General features: G+C 39.4%; 1 non-coding gene across 1 annotated transcript; it reads right to left on the reverse strand.

Moving 5' to 3' along the window:
* Window positions 1-11,545: 11,545 nt before the first annotated feature.
* LOC133727629 (small nucleolar RNA R71) lies at window positions 11,546-11,652 on the reverse strand. The gene has a single exon (XR_009855306.1). It is a non-coding gene; the product is annotated as a small nucleolar RNA R71 (small nucleolar RNA).

The following is an 11,652-nucleotide window of genomic DNA, read 5'->3' on the forward strand; positions in this document are numbered from 1 at the left end:
CTTATCTACCCGATCTGAAAGTCTGAAACGCAAGAGGCGCCTCTGCTCCTCCAAACTCCAAAGTCGAAACTGAGCTCTCTCCTCCGCCCTAGCTGTGAGGCCGAGCCGCTGAGACACCAAACGGGCTCCGATCCTTCTCTCTCTCTTCACTGTACCTGCACGACGCCGATCCTTCTCTCTCTCTTCACTGTACCTGCACGACGCGGCCGACGCCTCTATCTGTCTCCTTCATAGATCGACGCACAGAGCCACAGAGTGATCTCCGGTGCCGTCTAGCCCAGCTCTGTTCCTCTCTCTCTCTCTCTCTTCACTTCACCTGCACGAACAAACCGATCGGAGAAACCGAGATCTGATTCTCCTTCAGTCTTCTCCAGATCTGATTGTCCTTCTTTCTCCGCAAATCCCCGAGACGCCGTACGATCTTCTTTCAATAATGTTGCAGATGGTTACCAGCTGCGATTGTTCTGGTTATCAAGGTTTGTCTCTCTGTCTCTCTCTCTCTTTCTCACCATATGTGATTTGATTTCCTCTGCGTAGTCTTTTGAAAGTCTGATTACTGAATGCGAGACTGATTACTAAATGCAATTTTTGAATTTCCAAAACTGCAGACTTCGATTAAGCACAGAGTGCTCTCTAGTCTCGCATCCTCCTGCTGCTGTAGTCTTCGATTTAGGTACTCCTCGAGCTTTTCGCCTTGTTCAATTTGTTGTTTTGATGATATGTGAGGGGAAATTGGAAGGGGCTTGCACAATTAGGGTTTAGTATCTGCTGCTGCTTTGCTTTATTTCATATTCATCATGTGATTGTGATTGTGATTGTGATTGAACTATGCAAATTGTTATTGATGTTTCAGTTTGTTATTGATGCAAATTATTATTGATGTTTCAGTTTGTTATTGATGCAAATTGTTATCGATGTTTGGGCACACCTTGATGCAAATTGTTATTGATGTTTCAGTTTGTTATTGAACTATGCAAATTGTTATTGATGTTTCAGTTTGTTATTGATGCAAATTGTTATCGATGTTTGGGCACACTTTGATGCAAATTGTTATTGATGTTTCAGTTTGTTATTGATGCAAATTGTTATCGATGTTTCAGTTTGTTATTGATTGTGATTGAACTGTTATTGATGTTTCAGTTTGTTATTGATTGTGATTGAACTATGCAAATTGTTATTGATGTTTCAGTTTGTTATTAATTCTTCTCCCTGTTTTGGTTGTAGAATGGCCACCGATGGGAATGTTATTGTACCATCGCCGAAAGCTCCAGCTGAACCAAACCCGGGAGCTCCTGAGGCTCCGCCTACGGCTCCAACATCTGCTCGACCTCCTAGACCATCAAAAAGCAAGAGAAAGCGGGCTGAAAAGAAGGCAGTGAAGCCACTGAAGGTCACAGCCAGGTCTGATGTCTGGGCACACTTTGAGAAGTTTGATAGGGCAATTATAGAAGTTGTGGATGGAAAGAAGCAGGAAGTTGGACGTGAAGTAAGAGCAAAGTGCAGGTATTGTGAAACTGACCTTGCTGGAGATTCTTCTTTTAGTGGCACTAGCACATTAAGAAGGCACATTGAGATTGTATGCAAAAAATACCCGGGTAGGGCTGATATAGAGGGGCAGCAGGTTTTAACTAGTGATGGGATGGCTTCCCTTACTTTAGTGTCTAGAACTTGGACTGAAGATGCATGTACTTTAGCTGCATGTAAAATAATAGCAGTTGATGAACTACCATTTAGTCATATAGAGAAACCTGGGTTTAGGCATTTTTGTGAAGTAGCTATCCCCCATTGGACAGTCCCATCTAGACGTGCCATTGTAAGAAAATTTTTAGAATTGTATGATGAAAAAAGAGAGGAGCTGAAAATGGAATTAAGCAAGCATAGGGTCTGTCTCACTACCGATACATGGACATCGGTACAAAATGTGAACTACATGGTGTTGACCGCCCATTTCATAGATAGTGGGTGGAAAATGCACAAAAGAATTTTGAACTTTTGTGTCATTTCCAATCACCAAGGCACAACCATAGGAAAAATGCTTGAAACGTGTTTAATAGATTGGAAAATTGATAAAGTGTTGACTGTGAGTGTTGATAATGCATCGGCAAATAAGGTTGCCATTGATTATTTGAGGAGAAAAATGGCCAATTGGGCTGTACCCCCTGTTTTGGGAGGCAAGCATTTGCATGTTAGATGTCTTGCACACATTTTAAACTTGATTGTGAAATCTGATTTGGCTATACTAGATAGAGCAATAGCTAGTATAAGGAATGCGGTAAAATATGTTAGGAGCTCTTCCTCTAGATTAGATGTGTTTAAGTTGTGTGTTGAAAGAGAAGTGCCTGAATGCAGCAAGGTGTGTATTCTTGATGTTCCAACAAGGTGGAACTCTACATTTATTTGATGTTAGAGACTGCAATTCAGTTAAAGAAGGCATTTGATAGATTGGCAGAAGAAGAAGATGTGAAATATACAAGCTACTTTGATGAGGATGAGGAACTATTACAAGAAGAAGCTGCTCTTGAAGAGGCAAAGCGCAGAAAACCGATGAAGAGGGTAGGGCCTCCAAAGGACGAAGATTGGGAGAGGGCTGAGTTGTTTGTGGGGTTTCTGAAAGTTTTCTATTCTGTTACACTCCGGATTAGTGCATCTACTAAGCCTACTGCACATAGAGCATTTCACGATATTGTTGCTATAAATTCAGAGATTAATGCATTATTTAGGACGCCGGAAATGCAAGATGGAAGTGAAGGTGAGAAACTTATGGTTGAGATGGCTGTGAAGATGGGGACAAAGTTCCGGAAGTATTTTGATAGCATAGATGATATGAATCAGTTGCTGTTAGTAGCCTTGGTTTTGGACCCTCGATACAAACTTAGGAATCTTGAGCATAATTGTGTGAAATACCTGAAATTTGACAGTAGCAGTGTGAAAAGAAAATCTGCCGAAGTGAAGGAGTTGTTGGTGTCTTTGACAGATTTGTATGCATCATCGGCTGCTGCTCAAAATGGTCAAAAAAATCGAGGAAGAGAGGCTGTGAACAGTAGCAGTGTCACTACCAGTTCTGCAGCAAAGAATATGACAGGCAAAATGGCTGAAATGCTTGATGATTGGGAGAGGGAGCTTGAAAATAGCTGTGAAGTTGTCGTGGAGAGTGAGGTAGATAGGTATTTGTTAGATCCTTTTGAAAAGCCTCCAAGAGCAGCTGAATTTAGCATCTTACTATGGTGAAAGCTTAATGGCTCCAAGTATCCTAATCTCCAGCTAGTAGCAAAGGATGTTTTTGCTATTCAAGTGTCAACCGTTGCTTCCGAATCATGTTTTAGCACCGGGAATAGAGTAATTGATCCGTATAGGAGTTCTCTAACTCCTAAATCTGTTGAAGCATTAATATGCTTGCAGAATTGGATCAAATCAGAAAACATGCAAAATATTGAGTTTTTTCCAACAATTGAGGAGATGAGTTCTATGAGCTGTGTGAAAATGGTGCGTTTAATGTTTACATGTTTAATAAATCGAATATGCTATTGTTTTTCACTTTTTGATGGGGCTTAATATTAATTTAATGTTTTTGAATGAAATGGCAGACTATGCGAAGGAGAAGGCTGCTGAACAATCAGCAAAAAAGGCTGCTTGTAGGGCCAAAAAATCGAAGATGGCTGCTGGTATTTGATTAATTGCTTGCTGCATTATTTTTTGCTTGCTTGGTGCATTTTGCTGCTTTGCTTGCTTGATGCATTTGCCTTGCTGTGTGTAGTGCTAGTTGAGTAAAGTTGCAGCTTGAATGGTTTGTTATCTAAATCGATTTATGATGCTTGTTGTAGAGACAAGTGTGGAAGCCAATTAATGGATGACTACATTGTTGGTGAACTGTTGGATTGAAGACTGGAAGAATGGCTACTAAGTTGCTGTATTTGAATTAGGACTTTCTAATTTCTATTTCATTGCATATTTGTACTTGAATTTGGACTTCATATTTAAATTTGGACACTTTGTATTTCAATTGTAGCTTTAATTGTTCTTGATGAGTACTTGAATAGTTGAATTTGGATATTATGTATTCTGGATATTCGAATTTGCAGCTTGAACTTTGGATTTTGATAGTGTTTTAATTCAAATCTTCACCAGGTTAATCTGAATGATATATAGCAAAGTAGATATAGCAATGGTAAAATACAGGTTTTTGGGCCCGAAAGCCCGCAAGCCCGGCCCGAAATGAAACGGGCCGGGCCCGGGCCGGTCCCTGTTTGTGTCAAAGCGGGCCGGGTCCGGGCCCAATGAAAAACGGGCCGGTCCCGGGCCTAGTAAAATTATTGTTGGACCCGGCCCGTGCCCAGCCCTAGAACTGTTACCCTCTGCGTCGAGACCCATGCCAGAAAGGACGTCGCTAATTCAATTGGAATCTCAGACAACGCTTCTCCGCCGTTGATCTTCCCCGGTGTCCCCCACCGCGCCTTTCAATGTAGCCACTTTTGACTTCGCGAACTAGGTCTGCCGGACCCTCAATCTACTCGATTTGTTCAATTGCTGCAGAGTGCAGACTCATCCACACCCACGACGTCAACGGCATCGATACAACGTTGGTTCACGAGGTCATGCTGAGAAAAGAGAGCTCTTGGATTCAGAATCTCTTCGCTGTTAAATCATCAACACCATGAACAAAATTGCATCAACACCAAATATGTAGAGCGAAATTGAAAAATGAAATTGAAAAGTAAAATGCAAAAGAAGGGTTAGAGAGAGAGAGAGTGTGTGTGTGTTAACTCAGAACAGAGGATCTATGAAGAAATAATTGAAACAAAGAGAGCATTGCATTTTTGAAGAGTTTCGACCCAAATTATGTAGAAACAGAGAGAAGACGCAGAGTTTCAAGCCAAAGCCGAGTTCTTCTAGAGCTGGAGAGAGGCAGGGGCAATTTTGGAATTTTTACTGAAAGGTGGGGCCCTCGTGATCTGACATGGCATGCCTCGTCAGCGAGTTAACGGTTCCAATTGACGGATTATTGACGGAATGACCTATTAGATGAGATTTGATAATGCAGGGGTGTTTTTGATGAAATTGAAAGTCGAGGAATTGAATCGATGTTAGACTAAAATCATAGGGTACTAAACAGTAATTAGCCCTTATTTATAGTATGTAACAAGTAGATCCTATGCAATAATATCTCGGTGTTGCAAAAAAGCACAGTACACTGATCAGCATGGAATCAAAGCATATTATAGTGAACTAGCCAAAAATCCACAACTGTACATACATAGTGATGAGTATGTGATTGCTAATCTCGCAATAAAAAATAATGAAATTGTATTATGCAAGGCCAGAATAATAAAAATATGATCGAACATGGTCAACAATGTTAGTCCTCATCTTTCCCGGGTTTAAGATTTGGGGATAATTGACTTACCAAATAGAAAAGAAAAGAAAAAATCAGAATTACAAGGGAGGGTAGTTAGGGTAATTTGTGAAAACAAATTGAGTTAAATTAATAGAAAAATAGAAGAGGTGTGTGAATAACACCACCCTATTTAATCAAGATTATTAATTTATCGAGTATTAAATTATCAAGGTTCTACTGTATTTTTAAATCTGTTATTGTTTAAGGAAAACTGAAATTGGGAGAGAATTGAATCGTGTTTTCATTGATAATAGGGGCCTCTTTATATAGAGGATTACAAGACATAGAATCAGAGTTGTACAAGGAAAGATAATCGTACAATTAATCGGATATCTATGAATATCTCTGAGAATATCTCTAATTCATAACCTTATTACAACTAGGTCAAGTAACCTAGAGTTTGGGCCAGACACATATTCTGGATTTACTTGACCACTCCCCTTTGTGTCGCCCAAACGTGATGCTCCTCTCGTTGCCTCATTAAAAACATTGTCGAGTAACAAAAATCCAGTGGGACAACAATAACATTGCCTAGTTCACTTTGATCTTGAGGAGAGTCTGTTGTTGCTGATTATGCATGGTGTTGTCGCTTTTGATGTAGCCATGCTTCATTTGTTCAAAACAAGCAACATTATCCTATACGCTCGTAGGCTCATCTGTGGTAGACTTCAAACCACAATTGTTCGAACATGCATAACTATGGATCTAATCCATATACATTTATGAACCACTTCGTGAAGAGCAATAATCTCTGCATTGTTCGAAGATATAGCGACTAGGGTCTTGTAGACCTCCAAGATATCGCGGTCTTACCCATGGTGAACACTTAACCAGTTTGAGAATGACCTTTGTGTGGGTCAGAGAGATACCCAACATCAGCAAAACCTTCCAAAACACATGTTGTTTTGGGATGGGGATAGAGGACGCAGGCCAGTGTTGGCGGCGTTCCTGGTGTGTGATAGGTCTAAATCCATCGTCTCTCTGTAGGGATAGAACAAGCCCATATCAATTGTACATCTCAAGTATCGAAAGATATCTTTTACACCAATCCAATGGTGTCGCTTTGGCACATAGCTATATCTAGCTAACAAGTTCACAACATATGAGATGTCCGGTCTTGTGCATTGAGCTAAATACAATAATGTGCCTATTATACTTAAGTAGGGCACTTTTGCCTCTAGCACATCTTCGTCATCATCCTTTGGACAAAGAGGATCATTTTCAGAATCAAGACTACGGACGATCATGAGGGTACTTGAAGGCTTGACCTTGCCAAAATGCCTAAGCATCTATCAACACGATGCTCAAGTTCCAAACTGAGACATAATCGTGTTCTCCCAAAATCCTTCATCTCAAACTTGGATTTCAAGTGTTCAGTGGTTTCCCTTAACTCTTTAAGGGCTTCCAATGAAGACATGTCCAACATGAACCGTGATAGAATCTGAAACTTATTATGGAAACGCGCCGGCATATCACTTCCCAATCAAGTAGTCACTTTAGTGAGCGTTTCAACCTTATTGTAAACGCGCTCCTTGGTCTAAAACCACTTGACTTGGGTAAATGAAGTTCATCATGAATCTTCATGTATATTCCGTATCTAGATCCCCACAGAGATACGTAGTGACCACATTTATAAGTTGCATGTTCAGTTATTCGGAAACTACCAAACTGGCAGGGTAGTGGAGTGCAATGACATCCATTACGAGAGAATACGTCTCATCGTAGTCGATATCAGGGCGTTTTGTGAGAAGCCTTGCGTCATAAGGCGAGATTACCATCTCTTTTTCTCATCACGCTTTCTAACGAAGACCCATTAGTCGATAGGTTTTATGTTAGGAGGTGTTGGCATCACTGGCTCGAAAACCTTCCTCTTCGTTAGAGAATTCAACTTAACATGGATCGCATCTTTCCATTTAGGCCAAATTTCTCTACGTTGACATTCATTCATCAACGGAGCGTGGTTCGATATCATCAGACTCAACAAACTCATGTGCAATGAAATGCGCAATTACATCATCAATTATGATGGAGTTTCTATCCCACGTCTCATGTACACTAGTGTAATTTTCATAGAGCTCTATATTCTCAGGAATAAGTTCTGACGTTGAGGCGTCCCCCAAAGATAACCGTAATCCGGAAGATTCTCATGAGACAGATTTTGAGTGTTGATGATCAAAGGATTGGAATGTGCCAAAGTATCCTTCAAACGCACGGGCCTCCCATGTATCCTTGCTGGGGCCATGGCCTGTAACTGATTACACGCATTTCCATACGTGTAATTGCACTCTAAATACTAGAATTAAGCTAATCTTTTAGTCAATTATTATGTAAGTAATCCATTTTTATTTACTTGTAGGAAATAAGTGGAATTGCGGAAACCGAGAGAAAATGGTGCAAAACTTAGTGTGAAGTGGAGTTCTCAACAAGGAGACAAAAACAGTCAATGCGGGTCAAACGTGGTCAATGCCGTCAAGGAAGAGTAATCTAATTGCCTCCCCGATTATGTGCAGAACTATATTGAGAAGAGAAGAGAAGAGGAGAAGTCTAAAAGAAGAAGGAAAAAAAAAAAACTAATGGATGATGTCAGCATGACATCACCCTTAACAATTAAGGGGGGTGTATTGTATATGGAATTAGTGGAACATTTTAAGAAATCTATGGAATTTAAAAGGCTGAGTGTTTTCAATATAGATTTTTAGCAGTCCATGAAAGTCTTGGGGTATTGGATTAGGATTTTTAAAGACTTTATGAATTCCACTAAAATCTAGAGGTATTCAATTAGGACTTTTAAAAATGAATAAAAGTTCAGAGGTATTCAAAATTTCATTCATACTTATGGAATTAGAAAATAAAAAATAATCATGGACTTTGTAGTGTTAACTATACATACCAAATTCCAATAATTTTCTAGCCACCAGACCAAAGATTTGAGAAAGTCTACCAAAGATCTTTTAAGTAATTGGGAGATTAGAAATGAGAACAAACTAGATAGACAGAGTAATAATCACTCATTTGAGTCAAGTTCTACTAGAAGATACTTAACCATTGAAAAAGCAACAAGTTATTATCTTGCTTTGCATTTGGACTGCATTGGTTGTGTTTTTTATTTTTTATTTTTATTTACTAGAAAATCTATAGAAGTCATTCATAATAAAGTATATAGATTTTCAAGAATCAATAAAAAGTCTGTTGCTAAAATCAATGGTTTTAATAAATCAATAGCAGTCTATCAACTTTTTAAAGAGTCTATGGACTCTTCAAAAAGTCTGTCATTTAAAAAAAGTCTGCACAAATCCAAATACAATACACCCCCCAAGCTTAATTGTGGGATGGCATGCTGATGACGTCTTAGCCATCTTTTACCTCTTTCTTTTTCTCTCTGGTCACGTGCAGCACATGACCATGATCCTTTCTTCTTCTCTCTCGGCCACAAAAAGGAAGCCACACCAATTAATATCTCTCTCCTCTCTGGGAGTGACGAACAATAGCCGACCTCCCCCCTCTTTATCTCACTCACCACAACCCATTTTCGATTACTAGTTCATCACCATTCCTCAATTAAATTCCATCAATCCTTCAAAAATCTGGGTTTAGGTATAAGAGAGAGTGTAATTCCAAGCTAGTCTTGCTCAGTCTCTAATGTAGTTGTGATTAGTGTTGGTCTCTTCCTCCTCTCTTAACTCTCTTCTTGCTTTAATTTCTTGTAATTGATGAATTTCTTTGTGGGTATATTGATGGATTGAGTAGTTTCTTATTTGGGTCTAGGGCTTGATGCCCTAGCAATTTTTATCATGTAATGACATTAATTTTTGGTGCTTAATGAAAGTGTGTTGTGGTTTTTGTTCATGACTTTGCGTAATTTTCGATGGGAATTTGTTATAGAAATTAGCTAATTTTATGACTAGTTCTTGTCCTCATCATGAAATTCATTTAATTAGTGGCTTAATTTTATGAATGAGTATGTTGTCATGAGCAAATTGTTAGTCTCTAAAATTTAACTTAATGCCATTTTATGCATGTTAGGAGCCCTAGTCTGGTCTTAATGTGTGTGTGATGAGAATGTGAATGCCCTAACCCGGATTTACATTATTTTTGTACTATGAGAATGTGAATGCCCTAGTCCGGATTTGCATGATCACTCTAAGGCCCTAGTCCGGCTTAGAGTTAGGGATTGCGCCATTTCCCTTTTGTTGTGTGCCAAAATTGTGTTGTTACGATAAATGATTGGTAGAGTGGATGCCTTAGTACCCAAATTTTGTCCATTGTTTTCCAAACCTTTAAATTTCTAGCACTTTACTTTTTTGCAAATTTTAATTTCCTAGTTTTTAATTTTCAAAACCAAAAATCAATTCCCCCAAATATTTGTTCACATTTTTCATTGTCAGTACCATAAGGCCTTGAGCCTACCAATTTATTTTGGTGAGTTCTTGGCTACTTTTTGCCTTCGGGAGACCTAAGCCATGCATGTGTGAGACTTGGTGTCTCACTTAGCCATTTTACAATTTTTTCTTTTAGTTTAGCAAGTGACGTTTGTGACCCATAAACTATTGGATTTGAGGTAGCTCAAGATCCCCAAGGTACAATATTTCCGGGTTTAAATATTTCCCAATTCTTTGATGACCGTGTTCTTGTTGTGCGTAAGTTGCATTTTAGGCATCAAATCAAATGGCGCCGTAGCCGGGGATTAGAGTGTAATATCTCTAATCCCTTAGTTTTAGGTTGTTAGGTCACTTGCATTATTTTCTTAGTCGTATGTTAAATTTTCTTTGTGCCTTTAGCCTAAAAAAAAAAAAAAAAAAAATTTTTTTTTGGTGATTGTTTGTTTTTCTTTGCTTATTTTTGTTACTTTTTACTTGTGTGATTTGTTTGTTGAGACATTGTGGTTATTTCTATTGAAGTGACGGGCCTTGTATTACTTTGTAGTACATGTAAGACATAAGCATCGATAGCGATCGTCACTTGGCTTGACTTGTTTGCTAGCTTTTTATTACATTTTCTAATTAGTCGTTAGTTTCTTGAGTTGTTAGATTTTCACTTATTCTTTGCTTTAATTTATTTTATTTTCTTGTTTAATTGTTGTCTTATCTTATCTCATTACATCTCCTATTCATTGTGAAGCGTGAAATTGGATTCAAGTTGCTTATTTTGTGAATTCTTGAGTATTTCTTACATGGTCATATTTTTGCGAGGTGCATGAGTGAAGCTCTAAAGAGACAAAGAGGTCGTCTAATGTACCTACATGTACATTTGCAAAGCATAATTAGCTATAATAAGCCACGCTCAATGTACCGCCAGAGGTACCAACTACCGTCAAAGGAGTGACCCACGGATAGGCAGCCAGGCGGGCTACGGCCTGAGCACAAGATTACCCCGGGATCACCGCTGATGCGCCGCCACGCGCTGTGCCAAGACGGCATCAGAAGCTACTGAAACTGGGAACTGAAGCACTTCAGTCCCACATCGAAAACAAGGAGAAGATCGGACCTCTCCTCACCTATAAAAGGTCCTCTTCTCTCTTCATTAAATTACGCATTAACTACTCATTTATTATTGTGCTGCCTATATGTATCAACTGACTTAGGCATCGGAGAAGTGAAGACCGCCCAACGCGGTCTCCCTCTGACGCCCTGTCTTTCATTTGGTAGCCAGCGAAGATCATCAAGTACATAGAGTAGCGGTCCGCCCACCGGACCTGCGTTAAACGGAGGTTTGGCTACCGCCAGACTTTGAGCATTAACATCTAAAAAGCGAGCACCGAGTTCATTAAGATCACAACCTACAAACACCATGGGGGAGCAAAAGACAATGAGGGAATGCACTAGTCCCACAATTGTTGATCATCCTTCTTGTATTATGCTCCCTCCATGTGAGCATCATTTTGAGATGAAGCCAAGTACTTTGAGCATTCTACCCGTATTCCATGGCATGCCCTCAAATAATCTCCATGATCATATTGCGGAGTTTGAAGAAGTGTGTACTACCGATCAACTACATGGTCTCAATCCCGATGGTTTGAAGCTTAGATTGTTCCCTTTCACACTCAAGGACTATGCGAGGAAGTGGTTAAGTAAGTTGCCTCCTAGATCTATACGCATATGGGTTGAGATGCAAGAAACTTTCTTGGGAAAATATTTTCCTCCTTCAAGAACTTCCAATGTTAGAGATGAGCTTGTTGCATTCCGACAACTCACACAAGAAAGTTTTAATGAGTGTTGGGAGCGATTCAAGGACTTGGAGATGTCATGTCCTCATCATGGGTT

Source organism: Rosa rugosa, chromosome 1 (assembly GCF_958449725.1).
Source record: "Rosa rugosa chromosome 1, drRosRugo1.1, whole genome shotgun sequence".
Classification (NCBI taxonomy): domain Eukaryota; kingdom Viridiplantae; phylum Streptophyta; class Magnoliopsida; order Rosales; family Rosaceae; genus Rosa; species Rosa rugosa.